Consider the following 13,731-nt stretch of genomic DNA (forward strand, 5'->3'; position numbering starts at 1 on the left):
TTCAGATCATTTTTTCTGAATCCTTTTCAATATTAATCCTGTCCTCTAAACACATATGCAAAGCTGTCTCCAAATTCGATTAGTGTTCCTTTCTAGTCTATCACAAAAGTCTTTAGTGAAAATACCAAGTCGTATCAGACTCTAAGAAATCCACTCAAAATACCTTTTCTTTCTGACAACAGTCAGTAACTACTCTTAATGCTCTATTCCACCCAGGTTTACCTCCTCTCTACTTGAGCTTTATCTAAGATAAATCTTCTTAATTTGTTGATGAGAATGTCATGGGAAACAGTGTAGAAGCCTCACTAAAGCCAAGCCATATTCCCTGTGCACCTTCTCCTCTTCTTGCAAGGCCAGTACACAGGGAAACTACACTGGTATGACAATTCCTCCTTAGCAAATTCATAATGGCTTTCACTTTTGCCTTCTTTTCCTTAGTTTGGTGTTTTGGTGGTTTTTTAATTTTGTACATTTCTGGGAATTAAAGTTAAATCTGCCATCTGTAATTCCCTCATACTTTCTAGTTTCAAGACAGGCGCTGTATTTGCCTCCTTTCAGGCTTGTGTATGGTACTCATAGTCAGCGAATTCTCAGGCAGACAAAGACCTGCAGCTCTGCAGTAATTTCAGCTGATTCTCTAAATTCACTAGAATGAAATTAATCTGGGCCACTGAACCTGACGATGTCAAAAAGCCTCAGCCCTGTCCTCTGGGAGGTGAGAACACACGTATTCTTCAATGTATGAGATCAGAGGCAAACATCATTAATATTCCAGAATTTCTCATACTCTGACTTGGCATTGCCCCGTTAGTTTTCCATTGTGCTTTAAGGTCACTAATTAATGTATGCCCTACTTTTCCACCCAGGAATAGATTTGGGCTGGGTTTTTTTTCTTTGAAATGCAGAGTGTCTAGAGAGCACCTGATCTACCATATGGGTTTGCGGTCAGCTCTGGGATATCTGAATTTTGTTTTGGTAACAAACAAGAAATACTATTGTCTAACATCTTTTATAAGAACTTTTCAAAGCACTGAAAAATTACATACTAGGACCAGCGTGTTCAAGATTAGCCATTAATGCAAGGTACTCTGTTTGGGGTAGTCTGCACACAGGCTTCTGAGGTGTTGAGCAATAACACCACTTATTTAAATCTATGGAAATTTACTGTCCATAAGTATGTATCAGTTCAGTAGACGGCATAAAATACCTGTACTCGTTTGGAAAAACTGTTTGCCTCACAAAATTTTCATTCAATGGTTAAGATTCACTAGAAATCTAGCAATGGCTTCCTAGATTTCTGTCCATCCTCACATAGGTGAGAGGACCCTGCAGCTAAATTTGACATGCATTGGCTAGCAGTAGTTTTCAGCAGACAAACTTAACAGCTAAAAAACAGATGGGGCACAGCATAATTCAGTCACACCTGTTCTTTTTTTTCTCTCTGACTCTATAAAAATTCAACAGGGGACTGTTTTCAGCAGGGAAAATAAGCCAGATTTATCTATGCATCTATGTGCAGAGTGGCTCAAGAGGACTGCAAAGGGAACTGCAAAATTTGGCCCAAAGTGATGCTGTTCCTTATTGTTGAGAGCCTCCACAGAAAAAGTCACTTTTAGAAAGATATTCAACAAAAATAGGAAAAGATCATGTATACATGAATAGAAGATTCTTCCACGTACAAAGACACTGTTAAGGTAAAAAATGTGAGAAAGAATGACAAAGTAGAATTTAAGAGAGAACGAATATATGGCAACTGGAAATACGCATATACTGACACTGAAGGTAGGATGTACCAGGAGTGAACTCCTTGAATCTAACAATATGGATAATAAAATCTTATCATCATGGAATTCTCAAAAATAAGCATATGATGGATCTATGATACTTGCTTATGGTTTTTGACACTGTAAGAATCAAGTTTCCACCTTTAATTCATAACTGCCAACGCAAAAATATGCGTTCTTGACAAAATAAAAATTGCAATTCTTGTATAGTCACTATTCCAGCAGTACTGAGTTTCTCAAAAAACGTAAGATATGCCAAGAATCACAATAAGGAAAGTGATAACTAGCAGCATTTAACTTGGAAAGAGAGAAGGAAAGGAATACTTTACAGAAAACCAAAACCAGAGAACCCAGAAGAATTCCTTCGCCCTAATTTAGCAAGTCAGATTTGACGATGTGTTCATTAGTGATGTTTAATGGTCAAAGAAATATGCATGGTTTTTGTAACAGATATAGGGCCTAAATTTCCCTGACAGAAGAAACTAGGCAGGCGTTTTTATTTTTTTCCTACTGATACTCTTCTCTCCACTTTAATCTAGCTGACCTGACATTGAGCAGGGTGAGTTGGACTAGATGATCTCCTGAGGTCCCTTCCAGCCTCAGCTTTCCTGTGACTCTGAATCTTTCCAATGGTATTTCTGCTCTATAGGTCTTGTTACAAATTGGAAACAATAGCTGTGAAAACCAGGCACCTTATAGCTCTGCTATACAGACTCCCAACCATGGAGAGAAATGGTCTTCAACCATAGCGTGAGATCTGCCGGAGGAAGCTACTGTCACCACAAAACAAGTTGACAAAGAAAGCAAAGTATGGGGTTGCTTCCAGTAGTTGGCTGGCCTCTTCACCAGCAAAGAATAACCAAAGCTGACAAAAGCTTCTCATATAAAAATTCACTTCCCACAGCCTCAGATAAAACTAATCCCAAACACAAATCTTCTCCTTGATTATAAAACACGTTCCACACTTCATAACTGACAGCTACCACAAGATGAAATTCTAGGTTCAACAGAAAAAGATATTAAATCAGAGGGCATAAATATGTGAATGCAAAAAACTCTAAAATAAAATATGTTATTTAATTTCAAGGCTTTACTTCATGAATTAATACCTAAAAAGTCTCCAAGTAATATACTCTGTGTTCAGGATCCTACTTTACCATGCTGGCATCTTTTTCATTCTGCTGAATCTGTAATACTATGATCTGGTTTTGCATGACAGTCTGTAGTCTCCCAAAATACTATAATATTATAAATTTAGTCCTGTACTTGTTTAGTCAATCTTGAAAAGCTCAAAACTAGAACGAGTGAAAAACTGTATTACACACAGAGGTCTTTAAGAGGAAGTAGAATGTTGAGCTGTTGCTGTTATCGATGTTGATACAGACTTGTGAAGCTTTCATAAACTATAAATATACCTTAATATATCAATTATTTTCTCCTGAAATTACTATTCTGAGGGCAGAGTTAGCAATAATATAAAACTGTACTTCTAGTCCCCTAATGAATATTCTTTATCAGCTGTGCTTTAAGCGTTGAAAACAAACACCTATAAAAGTTTAATTTGCATTATTTTTTATGTATAAGAAAACAGAATGGGTTTTGTAATAAGTTTAGTTTTACATCTCTTTCTTTAATGTGGTAATCCCCTTAGATCAGTTAATTACGTTTTATGGATCACTGAAATTTAATATTTTAAGAGAAGAAATGAACATAGTTTCAACCTCTTTATAGCTAGCTGCTCCCAAAAATGTAAGATTCCGTTTCAATCAAGGAGGTAATTTTTCACACCAAAGACAGAACAGACAAATCCCTGTTAGAGGGGGCATGAGACTCCCAGGAAGAATTTCTTGTGCTTCATAAACTGCATGATGATACATGTGTGTCAAATGCATCATATGTATAAGGGAAAAATGCAGGACTTGTATGATTCTTGCTTAATATTAGTCTTTTTGTTGTTTCTAGTTTTCATCTCTATTAAGAGTTTTGTAACAACATCGGGGATGTGTATATAATTCAACAGAATTTTGTAACAGCACCACGGATGTGTATATAATTCAATACACTTGCTTAGATGATGCTTCCTCAACGAAACAGAGACTGTTTATTCAGACTGTTTATTGCAAAACTGTTTCTGCACACACCGTTTTTGGGTGTTTGCTGTTCCTGTGAAATTCCTGTCCTTTATTTCAAGGACAAGTTTTTACCCCGTGTTTTGTGGTGAAAGAAATCTCTATTTTCTAAAGTCATTGTGTCCTTCCTATAAGTGAGAGGTGGGGAAGGCTATTCATTGTGTAACAGAACTGAATTTCTCCTAAAAAAAAGCTGTGAACTTTGCATTTTCTAGGTTTTTTTGGTTTATTTAATCTAGTTTTAATTAATTTTTAAAATACTTTGCCATAAGATATTTTAATTAACCATAATTTGGGACAGAAAGAATTAAAAGCCTATTTGTTGTCTCAGTTATCAATATAGTAGACGTGCTGACCCTGAAGGGATCAACTCACAAACAGATAGAATTTGGAATTTGTTAAGAAACATTGGAAAGTAGATAAGTTACTCTGAATACATATATAGCTCTTGAAGGAGATTCTCTATTGCTTCAGATATTCATAAAAAAGATGAAATATTTAAGCACTGAAAAGACTACTATCATGGTCCCCATTTCTCAGATATTCTATTGATAGAATACTTTTGAGATCCAAGCCGTGAAGAGGTGCCCTGAAGTGGGGGATGCATGTCACAAATTTCTGCATTTTCTTTTCAGTGTTTTTTGCTGGGCACAGGAACTATTCATTACTTAGCACTGCTCTCCTGTTCAGTCAGATAATGGCTAAATAAAAGATGAATATAAAAACACCTTACGTTTCACAGGCCAGATGGACCTGGCTGAACAGGTCATCATCCTAGATGAACATCATCATCCTAGATGAACAAATCACATTATTTTTGCCAAAATGTTGTGTCAAGCGTTTAGGTCATGCTGTCTTGAACAACGTGCTTTTAAACAACCAGGAATGAAGAGAACAGGGGAAAGAATCTCAGCTTTGCTTTGCTCTTCTTTTAGAAGAAACAGTTTTCGCAAAGCTTGAAGAATTTTCCTGAAGGAGTTAAAATAGCATAAGATGGAGAATTAAGTAAAATTAACTTAAAAATCAAATAGCTGTTCTTGATACTTTTGCTTTTAACAGTAAAGCAGCAGTGTTTATGAAACAGAAATAGACTCTAGGAATAAATTAGGCATTGGAAAAACAGGTGGGTGTAGCAGAGGAATGAGTACTTGGAAAGTGGGGAGGGTAAAGGGGAAGAACAACCATTGGTCACTTTTCAGTGAAGTGGAGAGAAGGTCAGTTGGGTGAATGAACTTTGGTGCAACTTAGTCTGTCAGATATGGCCATATTTACAGTTTTAGAGACTCATATGCTGGTCTCATATCTCATAACTGTAAATAGGGATGGCTTTAGCTGTGCTTATTCTTTCATAACTTCCCTCATTTTCGGATCTTTATCCCCCAGGAACTTCCTTTGTACTTATATTAGCAGCAGACATTAAGTTTTCCAAGGCTTACAAAAAATGAACATAATCCTTCCTGGGAAGTTTAATGCCTTCGTGCACGACTTCTGGTTTTGTTCACCATATTAGATTTGCTTTTCCTTCCCCCTCTCCCCTTCTTTTAGTCTTCCTAATTTCAAGTCACTCGTATCTCATCTTGTTCTCAGCAGTTATTCCTTCCTAAAGGATTAGCGTATCTGTATGTTACTCATTTTGCGAAACAATGTCAAGCCGTATTTTCCCATAAGGTTCTTTAACCCTCCAAACCGTCCCTTATTTATTCTTCAGTCTGTCTGTCTGTCTCTTGCTCTTTCTGGTATTCCAAAGCCGATGCTTTAAATTACAAAACTCAGTTCTCAACATGATGCTGGGGTGTGAATGACTAATTTTGGGGGCAGGGAGGCAAGAGTGTGGGGATGATCAGGCATTTGCCTTTTTATTTCTCCACCCTACATTTTTTTCTCTCTCCCTTTTCCCTAACCATGTCAGTCACAGAACTGTGAAGTTGGAGCTGGTGTCCATATACTTAATAAGCCACAACGGATTTTCCTTTCCATGAACTTGTCCAGCCATCCCATGTACCCATACAAGTTTTTACGTCTACAGAACCCTGTGGTAGGCGCTCGCACAGCTTAGCTACATGCTGTGTGCAGAACCACCCCATTTTTCTAGTTTTGAATCTCCTTCCTACTTGCTCACTTGATGGTCTGCAGCTGTTGAATTTGAGAAAGACTGCCTTCAATGCCTGTTCACTCTCCATGCCACTTGTGATTTAATACATCTCCTCCATTCTTTCACCATCACCAATCATCTTTTTTTCCAGACCAAAGTCCACTTACTCATTCCTCATACTGAAGCTGGTCCAGACCTTTGATCAGACTTGCAGCCCTTTCCTCAGCCTATCCTGTACAACTGTCTCCTTCTCAAGATAGGGAGAACCAGAACTGCACAGTGTTCAAGACAGCAGTGCATCACGGTTTTATACCGTGGAAAAAAATGTGTATCTGTTTCTCCTGGCTTTCCCTCACAATTCTTTAAATTTAACTTCGCTTTTGTGACTGCTATGATCATTGAGCTGACGTTTTCATGGAACCATCCATCATTACTCTTCCCTGAGTTTTAATGGTCCACTAAATGTCTTTTTTATTTTTTTTTTTAAAAAAAAAAAAAGGAAATTAGGATTGCTTTTTGGTAAACAATGTTTTTGTGTAAGCAATGTTTTGCTTCTCTTTAGGTTTATCTACAAGGTTAAATGCCCCATCGCTGACTCTCATAATGTCTTTTTGTTGTTCCTCCCACCTGATCTTCATCATAACTATTCAGAATAACAGTATCATCTGCAAATTGTCATGTTGCTTTTCACCTCTTTTTCTAGTTTTTTTATGAATACATTAAACACAACGTCCCAGCAGACCCCTAAAGAACCCCCCCAGCACCAGTGATCTTCCCTGTGAAAACTAATCACTTTTATCTTTAATTTTCTATCTTTTAGCCAAATATTTATCCATGCAAAGACCTGTGGCTATTAGGGGTTTCGGTGGCTATTTAGTCCCCTTTAAATCCCGGGACGAAGCATCTTGTTAAAAGCTCTTTCTGAGCTTTTCTTTTCTAAGAAAATTACCAGCCCAATTTCCCCAGTATACTTGTTTGAAATATTTCAACATGCTAGCCAGTATTGACCGCTGCACATATAGAAGCAACACCTGAGTTTTGTGGACAGAAAGGCTATTGCTAGGACTGGAGGGTGGGTTCTCTCCAGAGAAATAAATATCATTCTCCATTACCTGTTCATCCATCTTTACTACTTTATATGCAACATTTTTCATGCATGCCTAGAAATAGGTGTCAGCAGAATACATCACTCCAGATCAGCTGTGCTTCTGTGAGCTAGCTGAATTACTTACTAGTTGCTAGGTGGATGCTGAAAGACCTTTGATCTTAAGAAGCCAAAGTAGGAGCTTGAGTGTCTTGGGGATTTTTTGGTTTTCCTTTTCAAAGGTTTTCCCAGAAACTAAATGCTTGAACTAGTGCTGCATTACTTCTGACTGCAGACAATTTCATTTCTTCACTGAGAGTCTGAGAGGCCTGTGTGAACTACGCCGCGTAACCCAGACTAAACATGTAAAACAAGTACAAACTGTAGCTTAACACTGATTCAGTTTAATTCAATGTAAAAGTAACCAAAACTGTTCCAACGGAAACTGTAACTTACAGCAGCTTTGCCTGCTCACATTAAGAACCCAAAACAGGTGATAACAGGTGAAATTCCCCTTCGTATACATGTATTGCAGTCAGACATTTCCAAAGCAAAACCTCCAAAAACACTTCAGTTATAAAGCCCCTGAACTTGGTTATCTGTGTCTCTGCTGCTTCTCTACTTAACGCATCACTGTTCAGTGAATCAGTCATTCAAAGTTTTTGTGTTCTGTTTTAACATACTCAGCTTACGACTGTGCAAATAAGATTCCCAAATCCATTCCTCAGATCAAATAAAGGTAATTACAGAGCTTACTGTGGGCGATTCCCAGTGGGAGGGTGGGAGTGGCCACGGGTGGGGCTGCAAGGTGAATACTGTACATGCACAACAGAGAAAATGGGAATGTACCACACCCATCATAAAACATGCTGCCACAGCCAGCAACAGAAACCATTAGGGTGGATCATCATACACACCTTCTCATAAAGACAGAAAGATGGCATGAGATCCCAAGATGAACTCTCAAGTCACAGGGAGATGAGCATGACTCACTGAGAGAGAAAAGGAACGTAAAACAAATTATGAGACTGCTGAAGGATCTATGCCATGTGTCCCCCACGTTCCCCCTACATGATGTTCCCCAAAGAGGATTAATAGGCACACCACATTGCATACAGCCCTTAAGCTATCAATAAGTAATTCATGGGAACAGCTTACTATTAATCACATTTATTAACTAGCACATAAGCAGCAAGGAACAGGGCCACAATGCATTATATGTTGGGTACAGAGTAGCTGACAATTCCTGACCCACGTTACTTATTATATCACTCAGTGGTTCTCACATTTTTTGAAACATTAACCAATCTCATCTCTTAGCATTTGTCTTTAAAACAAACTGACACTTGCCCTTCAATTAAAATTTAATGGAGAACTCTGAAAAAAAAAAAAAAAAAAAAAAAAGAGATCTTATAGAAAATATTGTGGATAGCCCATAGAGCACTTTGGGAACCAAGAACTAGAATAGCCATAGTAGAAGGGAAAGGCATACACTGAAATATAGCAAAATAACTAATAACGAGATAGAAGAAAGTAAAGTGACATGAACTTTCATTGCAGGGAGAGGAAAGAGGATGGATAAAGGAATACTTAGAAGGAGACAACCTACATAATGATAAGAGAAAGGGACACTGAAGGGAACAAAAGATCATGTGAAACAGGGCTATAAAAAAGGTAAGAGTGAAGCACATATGCAGAGACTGTGAGGGATACCTGCAGAAGAGCAAAGTGACAATTCCCTAGTGTATTCTCCCAGCTTTCAGCAATCCTCAGTTCAGAATTTTTTGAGCCAAAGAAGGTACCTCTTTAGCTACCATTCAATGTAATGGTTATAGATGCTTTATCTTTGCTTCTTCCTATGATTTTTTTTTTTGTCACATGATTGTACCAATAGCTCTACTATACTTGTGGTATCTATACATCCCCACTCCCCAGACCCGCTGCAGAGTAAAACTTTGCTCTGAATTCAGCACAAAGAATTCAGTTACACACTTGCTATGATCAGCCCATGAACATGCTACGCCGTTATCTCTTGTGCTGGTTTGACCTGCCAACCGACTTGGTTATTCATGAAAGAATCACAGAGTTTCTGTATCATATTAACTACTTCAACTCTTGGAACTGTGTCTGACTTCATGCTTAGATGTCTAGTATAAAGCAATGAAATTTCATACTCCTCATTCAGGAAACAGCGCAATCATTCATCCAGAAAACAGGACAGAGTATGCAAAGGATAGGGTTTTGAAAATATGATCAGAGTCGCAAAGCTGGTAGGGAGAGCTAACATCTTTTTTTATTAGGTTAGCTGGTGTAGTTGGCAAGATGTGTTAGTGTTTATTATGATGAGGGAAAAGGTGTGGGGAAAACCAAGTCCAAATGACAAGCTCATTCACCTTCTTAGCTAAATTTTTCCATGCTTGGTTTCTGTTCAATGTTGAATTCCCTTTCTGCTGAGCTAATTATATTGGTTCAACACCTGTGAGGGACTTTTCTCTACCAAGGGCTTCCCAAACGATGGGTCTGCCCAGTCTACAAGAAATGTGGAAGTTCTTATAGTGTTGTTTCAGCCATACTGCATCAATTTCTATCATGTTTTGTATTTCTGTATAAATGAATACTTCAACATTAGAGATAAAATACATACCCAAAAAATGGCATCCTTCTCTTAACATGAATTCAGTACCTTGATGCAGGTGGTTCGAAATTTTGGTAGACTTCTTAATGGTCTATGATACTGCAGACCACTATGCTGTCTGTCACTCTTAAACTTCTCAGAGAATTGCTAGATCCAGGCTTCTTCATTTTTCCATCTGTCATTACATCTTTTGCTATTTCATAATGCCACCATGTTTCTAGCACCCAATCCCCTTTAGTAATATTTGTCTTAACACACAATCTTTATTTGCTACTACATGTGGCTGTCATCAATCAATTTACTTTCTCTCAAATCTCTAATGAAAATAACAAATTACATTAGAGTTAACCCTAAATCCTACTAGCCAACATGTCCTATTTAGATTTATCAAATTAAGTTCAACATTATTCTAGTCAAGTGTCAGTTCACATAACAACTCTCAAACCCAAACTCATATGGAATTATTCCACAACCAGATCTACTTGAGTAGAATCTACACTTCCGGGGATTTCTGAAAACCAACTACCTACATGTAAATTCATTCAATGTTGTAACATTCAGGTTATTTATATCACTCCAAGAATAACTATTTCATGCGAATTGATTCACGTGGAGAGATGTAACATCAGGCAAGCTGTAATGCAGCTGCAGCCAAACCTTCTTTCCATCTCCACAGTTACTATTAAGAGGGTAGCCAACACATCCCATGTAATACGATGCAGAAAGGGTCTCATGGTTGCAAACTTTCTTCACCCATACTCGAGATTATCACTGCTCCAGCTCTGATGAATTAAATTTATTTTCCACGTGCTCCCACTAAATATGCACAAGTTATTTCCAGAGATAGCTAAATGTGGGCAGTAACCACTAGCTAACCATGAGAGAATTGAGCTCAGAACCCTTGAATAAGAAAGCAAAAATAGCATAGTTAAATTAAACAAAGATTCACACACAGATCTAAGTTCAGAAGAAAGAAAATACAATTCTTAGAAGCTCTAGAAAAGCTTTTCGAGTGTCCTATAATCAAGGTCCAATACATACTACAAAGAGAAGCAAGAAAGCAGTAAGAAATTGATGTGGCTAAACCAGAGTTTAGTGCTGTGCAGATTGAAATCCTGCTCCTGAAAATGTCTTCTAAAAATAGGGCAAGCCTTAGTGACAAGATCAACAAAGCAATCATAGCTATCACCAACCATGATCCAGCACGACCTTCAGTGTCAATCTGTCAGGAATAAGCTTAGAAAGAATGTCTTGCATTCATTGTAAGCCACAAAAATTTCTGATTCTCATTAATAAATTCCTTTTTTTCTGAAAGTTTCCCATGTAAATAGTTAACACATAGAAATATTCCTGTATACATGGCAACTGTTCATCAGAAAATTTTGGTCACTTCTACAATATTTGGAACTTGACGTTATGGGGGGGCAGATTTTTAACTATAAACTGAGAAGTGGAATTCTAAAACCTCATGGCTTCTCTGCCTCCTTTCTCATAAAGGACTCAGGAAAAAAAAAAAACAAATAGTTACTTCTTTCATGCACTGGAAAACATCAGTGTGATTTGGAGAGGAAAAAGATGATTTAGTGTTTTGGGGAGGGGGCAGAGAAGCGAGTAGATCACACAAGCCAGTGTCAAGCAAGGATCAGCGAGCTGCCTAAGGCATGCATGCAGAATGAATTACGAATTGGGGAACATCCAAACACACCTTCCCCTCATGAAAACTGATCTCAGCCCGAAGGGATGGAGAGGGCATTTACAGTAACATACAGCGTTTAGAGCAGTTCAGGTTGCTTAGACGGCCCAGTGCCGAGCTCTGGTGAAGTGTATCACCGGCAGAATGCCCTCCAAGATCCAGAAAAGACACAAAACCAAGAATTGTTTAAACTATGGATTGCTGCCACAGGACTCCAGTCATGCAGAGCTAATAGATCAGCTGCTGCTACCTTGCTTATCCAAACGCTCAGCTGAGGTTACAGTTTCTCACCATTTTCTTTTTTTCAAGATAGTTATCTTATCATCGGAGCCTAGGATTGTCACGCAACATTTACAAAAGTAAAAATGACATGGGCTGGGGAGAAGTGGTTCCAGCTACATCTGGGATAATCAGATACCTTTTTCCAAATCAAAGCATCATTGTTTTCTTGAACATATCCTACATCTAAGCGACCCACAATTTCCTTAAGCTGTCTGTCTCACAGGAACAATTTATTGTAAATGGTTTATTGTAATCTTGATTATTGACAACGTCCACCAACTTTAATTTTTTCTCTCTTAAAGATTTGTCAGTAAGTGGTCTGATTTCTCTTTGTTAAAATCTATATTAACAATGCAAAGGGCTTTTGGGGTATTTTTTGTTCTACAAAATAAAGTTAGTGTCTCTACAGGGCATTTTGAAAACAAAAAAATTATATTTAAAGAAGAGTAACAGCAAAGATTTTTCAGTATGTTAATTTGGCAGTTTCTACTTATCTGTATTCATAGCCTGCTGTGGTACATGTCAGTGAAAGTAAAGTTGCCAATGGCTTTTGGAGTGAGAAGTCTGGACTCCAAGCAAAAAATTAGAAAGTCACAAGTACATGGCCGGAGATTTTTCTCTCACAGCAAGCCATACACACAGCATGCCATTTCTAGGGTAAGGATACTCGGAGAGACAGTTATCACTGAGCTGCTGAAGAATGGTGCCAGTCTTAATGGGCAAACTGAAAACAGCACTGTGATCATAGACTTGGGATTCTTCCCCACATGGGAGATCCCTCTGAAACAGATTCTTGACAAAGGCATTAAATAACCGCCACTGAATGCAGATTATCAGCTCAACATTGTTTTAGTACAAGGCTGCTTCTGATTTAATACTCAGTAAAACACTTTCACTATGCAGGAAGGAATTTTCATAGTATTAAAATGGCAGTAAGACTCCTCCTTTCCTACCAACCTCCGTGAGACAGCAAAATGAAATTCATAAACAGAACCTGGCAAAAGTCTTGGAGGGGAGGGACAATAGTAATTTGGTTTTCCTGGACCTTTTGTATTGACTGTCCAAACAACCATGATATATTCACTTTGTTTTCAGAAAGGAGGTCTGATTGCCTTCAGTAAGCAGAACCAGATCTTTCTGACCTGTTGAATTAACCCTTTAGATAATGCTTCTTTTTATCTGGTTCTGCCACAGATCCTAATGGTAAACATAACGATAACATAAAAGCTTCAGGCATTATTATACTCTGCAATCAGAGCCTGTTGACTCACCTATTTTCTTATTTTCACTACTCTGATTTTCTTGAAATCAAGCTCCTCTTTATTCTTTATTGGTGACCATTCGTCAAATGTCTCCTGCAATGCAAAAGTCATTAGGCAAGAATCATAACTGTACAAAAGCTTTTAATAAAATTCTAATGCTTAAGACCACAAATTAGGCAGCTGGGTTGAAAAATTGCAGTATAAAAGAGAGGTCAGACACCACTTTGTACAACCTGAAGATAAGTGGGAAACCAGCACTAAGAGGGCAGACAATGTGGGACACTTACAAACATACACACACATATATTCCCTAGTTATCAGTTTTCCCAGCTGCTTCTTTCAAGATGAGCATCAGCTAGAAGCGTATCGTCCCTTCAGCCTCCAGTTAAGCTACTGGGAGAAGAGTCTACGCCTGAGATATTCCTGAACTTTATCTAACATCATTTTTTCCTGATATACTACTATATGACAGTATATACTACTACACTCTCATACTTGATTCCCAGGACCCATTGTGCTTTATCCCCTCGGGCAGTGCAGTCTTACTCATCATAAATACAGATTTCTCTTTGAACTATAGGGCAAAAAAGATTTTCCACATTTTTAGGCGATATATCTTTGTTAATGAAACCTAATAAACCCCTTCGTTATTTACCTGACAGCCATTTAAACACGTGGCAAAGACCTTGCAAATTAACTCTTGAAGTAAAGTGGCTTTTTTTTCCCCTACTTATACACCTGAAATCTAAACTATGAACACAAGACATCTC

Source organism: Strix uralensis, chromosome 20 (genome assembly GCF_047716275.1).
Source record: "Strix uralensis isolate ZFMK-TIS-50842 chromosome 20, bStrUra1, whole genome shotgun sequence".
In the NCBI taxonomy this organism is placed as follows: Eukaryota; Metazoa; Chordata; class Aves; order Strigiformes; family Strigidae; genus Strix; species Strix uralensis.